Here is a 5,490-nt window from a genome sequence, read left to right as displayed (position 1 = left end):
TTTTTCTTTGCACAGGTAGACACAGGATGCAGCACTGAGGACTGTCCATCTCTACAGGTACAGAGAGGGTTTTATTCTTTACCTTAAATGTTTGAATGTAGGTATGCTTCTGCAGAAGACATGTCAGTTTATTTTAATGTAAACTATTATTCACTCATTCATTTCCTTTTCGGCTTAGTCCCTTTATTAATATGGGGTCGCCAAAGCAGAATGAACCACCAACTTATCCAGCATATGTTTTACACAACAGATGCCCTTCAAGCTGCAACCCATCACTGGGGAACACCCATACACTCTCATTCACACACATACACTATGGACAGTTTTAGCTTTTTTTCAGGTGGCCCAATTCACCTGTACTGCATGTCTTTGAACTTGTGGGGGAAGCCAGAGCAACCGGAGGAAACCCACCCATGCGAACACAGGAAGAATATGCACACTCCGCACAGAAATGCCAACTTCTTGGCGGTGAGGCGACAGCACTACCTACTGCACCACCGCATCACCCCATGCACACTATCATTTTGTTCTGTAAATGTTTGAATGTTGAAGTATAATTTTAAGTGTTTATATGCATATTTATGCATGCATAATAAATACATGTTTAAATGCACATGTTTGTGTGTTTTTGTTCCTCTGTGAGAGCACCAAAGTAAAATCTCGCATTGGGCACCCTTTTGACCAGCAGTGGCCTTGGTTGTAATTTCGTAGTGCTATATCAGTTTCATCTCAGTGAATGCATGCGATGGTGAACTCGGCATCATTTGCACGACTGACAGCATTGTGATGATTAAATGAAGAATTAAATAACGTAAGAACATCTTGTGCTTAAAATGTGTAGATGAGACAAACACTGTTCCCTGAAAACTCCGTCCCACCGGCTTTACGGTGAATGCTTTAGTCATAGCGGACTTTAAACGCTGGAAGTCTTTTATCCACTCTTCGAAAAGTGTAAATGCTGGATTGACATTCAGCACGATCACTAATCAGATGTGTCATTAGTTGAAACTCCAGCTGGTTTCTAAAACTAAATCTGCCAGTGTTGTTTTCATTCACTCGTACGCAGACCTTTACATTTTAGCGGCTGTAGCTCCCTGTCATCGGAACTGAGTCATTGACAGCTGATATGAACCAATGGATTCCAATGTTCTTGCGCAGTGGGCCAATAAGAAGAGCTTGAAGGCAGGGCAAGCATTGCGGGCTCTTTTGTACTTCTTCTCTTTTATTTTTTTAGATATTAGTCTGAATCGTTCCGTTTGAAATGCGTACTGAACCCAAAGTCTCGTACCGAACGGTTCAATACGACTAGCGTATCATTTATGCATTTGTCTAGAGTATATCATGTGTGCATGTGTATAGAGTGTATCATGTTTGCATATGTATAAAATGTATCATGTGTGCATATGTAAAGAGTGTATAATGTTTATATATGTATAGAATGAATCATGTGTATATATGTACAGAATGTATCATGTATTCATTTGTCTAGAGAATATCATGTGTGCATATGTATAGACTGTATCATGTGTGTATATGTATAGTTTGTACATGTATAGCATGTATCGTGTGCATATGTATAGAGTGCATCATGAGTGCATATGTATAGAATGTATCATGTGTGCATATGTATAGAGTATCATGTGTGCATATGTATAGAGTGTATGATGTTTGTACGTGTATAGAATGAATCATGTGTGTATATGTACAGAATGTATCATATGTGCATTTGTCTAGAGTATATCATGTGTGCATATGTATGGAGTGCATCGTTCGTCTAAGAGCATCATCACTTCTCAGTAGCTGAGTGGTTAAGTAACTTGCCTTTCAAGCCAGAAACCCAGGTTCTAACACAGACTTTGATGTCAGTATATCATGTGTGTTTTGTGTATCATGTTTCTATATGTATATTATAAGTATAGAAAGTATCTTGTGTGCATATGTATAACGCTTGTATATGTATAGACTGTATCATGTGTGTATATGTATAGTTTGTACATGTATAGCATGTATCGTGTGCATATGTATAGAGTGCATCATGAGTGCATATGTATAGAATGTATCATGTGTGCATATGTATAGAGTATCATGTGTGCATATGTATAGAGTGTATGATGTTTGTACGTGTATAGAATGAATCATGTGTGTATATGTACAGAATGTATCATATGTGCATTTGTCTAGAGTATATCATGTGTGCATATGTATGGAGTGCATCGTTCGTCTAAGAGCATCATCACTTCTCAGTAGCTGAGTGGTTAAGTAACTTGCCTTTCAAGCCAGAAACCCAGGTTCTAACACAGACTTTGATGTCAGTATATCATGTGTGTTTTGTGTATCATGTTTCTATATGTATATTATAAGTATAGAAAGTATCTTGTGTGCATATGTATAACGCTTGTATATGTATAGAGTGTATCATGTTTGTATATGTATAGAATGTGTCATGTGTGCATATGTATAGTGTATGTTTGTATATGTATAGTGTGCATATGTGTCATGTTTGTATATGTAATGAATGAGAATTGTGTGCATTTGTTTAGCATGAATCATGTTTGTATATGTATAGAATGTATCATGTGTGCATATGTATAGAGTGTATCATGTGTGCATATGTATAGTTTGTACATGTATACCATGTATCGTGTGCATCATGAGTGCATATGTATAGAGTGTATCATGTGTGCATATGTATTGTTTGTGTATGTATAGATTGTATTATGTGTGCATATGTATAGAGTGTATATTGTTTGTATATGTATATAATGAATCATGTTTATATGTATAGAATGTATCATGTTTGCATTTGTCTAGAGTATATCATGTGTGCATATGTATGGAGTGCATTGTTCTTCCTAGGACATCATCACCTCCCAGTAGTTGAGTGGTTAAATAACTCGCCTTTCAAGCCAGAGACCTGGGTTCTATTCCAGACCTTAATGTCAGTGTATTGTGTGTGTCTAACTATCATTTTTGTATATGTATTGAAAGTATCTTTTGTGCATGTGTAAAACATTTGTAAATGTATCATCTGTGCATATGTAAAGACTGTATTATGTGTGCATATGTATCATATATGTATAAAACATATCATGTTTGTATATGTATCAAGTGTGCATATTGAATGTTTTATGTGTATCATATGTGCATATGTGCATATCTATAGTTTCTACATGTATCATGTGCATATGAATCATGTGTGTTTATGTATAGAATGTATCATGCATGCATTTGTCTAGAATGGAGTGCATCGTTCGTCATAGGATAGCATCACCTCCCTGTAGCTGAGTGGACAAGCAACTCGCCTTTCAAGCCAGAGAACCGGGTTCTATCCCAGACCTTGATGTCAGTGTGTGTCTGTGTATCATGTTTGTACAGGTATAGAACGTATCATGTTTGTATATGTATAAAGTTTATGGTGTTTAAATATGTATGCAATGTATCATGTGTGTATATGTATAAATTGTATCATGTGTGCATATGTAGAGTTTGTATATGTATTAAATACATCATATGTGCATATGTAGAGTTTATAATGTTTGTATATGTATTGAATATATCATGTGTGCATTTGTATTGAATGAATCATGTTTATATGTATAGTGTATTGTGTTTGCATATGTATAGAATGTATCATGTGTGCATATGTATAGTTTGTATATGTATACTATGTAACGTGTGCATATGTATAGAGTGCATTATGAGTGCATATGTATAGAGTGTATCATGTGTGCATATGTATTGTTTGTATATGTATAGATTGTATCATGTGTGCATTTGTATAGAGTGCATAATGTTTGTATATGTATATAATGAATTGGGCATATGTGTATAGAATGTATCATGTATGCATTTGTCTAAAGTATATCATGTGTAAATATGTATGGAGTGCATCGTTTGTCATAAGGCATCATCACCTCCCAGTAGCAGAGAGGTTAAGTATCTTGCCTTTCAAGTCAGAGACCTGGGTTCTATCTCAGACCTTGATGTCAGTGTAATGTGTGTCTCTGTATCATGTTTGTAAATGTATAGAATATGTCATGTGTGCATATGTATAGAGTGTATGTGCTAATATGTATAGAATGTATCATGCATGTATATCATGTGTGCATATGTAAGGAGTGCATCGTTCATCACAGGGTAGCATCATCTCCCTGTAGCTGAGTGGTTAAGTAACTTGCCTTTCAAGCCAGAGACCCGGGTTCTATCCCAGACCTTGATGTCAGTGTGTGTCAATGTATGATGCTTGTATATGTATAAAACGTATGATGATTGAATATGTATACAGTGTTTCATGTTTGCATATGTATAGTGTGTATATGTATAAATTGTATCATGTAAGCATATGTATAGAATGTATCATGTGTGCATATACATAATGTTTGTATATGTCTTGAATATATCATGTGTGCATACAGTATGTATTGAATGAATCATGTTTATATGTATAGTGTATCATGTTTGCATATGTATAGAATGTATCATGTGTGCATATGTATAGAGTGTGTATATGTATTGAATATATCATATGTGCATATGTAGAGTTTATAATGTTTGTATATGTATTGAATATATCGTGTGCATTTGTATTGAATGAATCATGTTTATATGTATAGTGTATTGTGTTTGCATATGTATAGAATGTATCATGTGTGCATATGTATAGTTTGTATACGTATACCATGTAACGTGTGCATATGTATAGAGTGCATTATGAGTGCAAATGTATTGTTTGTATATGTATAGATTGTATCATGTGTGCATATGTATAGAGTGTATAATGTTTGTATATGTATATAATGAATTGTGCATATATGTATAGAATGTATCATGTATGCATTTGTCTAAAGTATATCATGTGTGCATATGTATGAAGTGCATCGTTCGTCATAAGGCATCATCACCTCCCAGTAGCAGAGAGGTTAAGTATCTTGCCTTTCAAGTCAGAGACCTGGGTTCTATCTCAGACCTTGATGTCAGTGTAATGTGCGTCTCTGTATCATGTTTGCAAATGTATAGAATATGTCATGTGTGCATATGTATAGTGTATAATGTTTGTATATGTATATAATGAATTGTGCATATATGTATAGAATGTATCATGTATGCATTTGTCTAAAGTATAACATGTGTGCATATGTATGGAGTGCATCGTTCGTCATAGGATAGCATCACCTCCCTGTAACTGAGTGGATAAGTAACTCGCCTTTCAAGCCAGAGACCTGGATTCTATCCCAGACCTTGATGTCAGTGTGTGTCAATGTATCATGTTTGTATATGTATAAAAATGTGTGATGTTTGAATATGTATAGTGTGTATATGTATAAATTGTATCATGTAAGCATATGTATGGAATGTATCATGTGTGCATATATATATACAGTTTATAATGTTTGTATATGTATTGAATATATCATGTGTGCATATGTATTGAATGAATCATGTTTATATGTATAGTGTATCGTGTTTGCATATGTACAGAAGGGTGTATGA

The 5,490-nt window shown here is 34.8% G+C and overlaps 1 long non-coding RNA gene across 1 annotated transcript; it reads left to right on the top strand.

Moving 5' to 3' along the window:
- Positions 1-592: 592 nt before the first annotated feature.
- On the top strand, positions 593-4,362 carry LOC147831074 (uncharacterized). Its single transcript, XR_015525105.1, has 3 exons — positions 593-1,965; positions 2,410-2,593; positions 2,669-4,362. It is a non-coding gene; the product is annotated as an uncharacterized LOC147831074 (long non-coding RNA).
- The last annotated feature ends 1,128 nt before the right edge of the window (positions 4,363-5,490 follow it).

The sequence above is a fragment of the Danio rerio genome, chromosome 24 (genome assembly GCF_052040795.2).
Source record: "Danio rerio strain M-AB ecotype USA chromosome 24, GRCz13ab, whole genome shotgun sequence".
Lineage (NCBI taxonomy): Eukaryota > Metazoa > Chordata > Actinopteri > Cypriniformes > Danionidae > Danio > Danio rerio.
The sequence above is the reverse complement of the archived record's forward strand: the minus strand, read 5'-3'. Positions and strand labels throughout refer to the sequence as shown.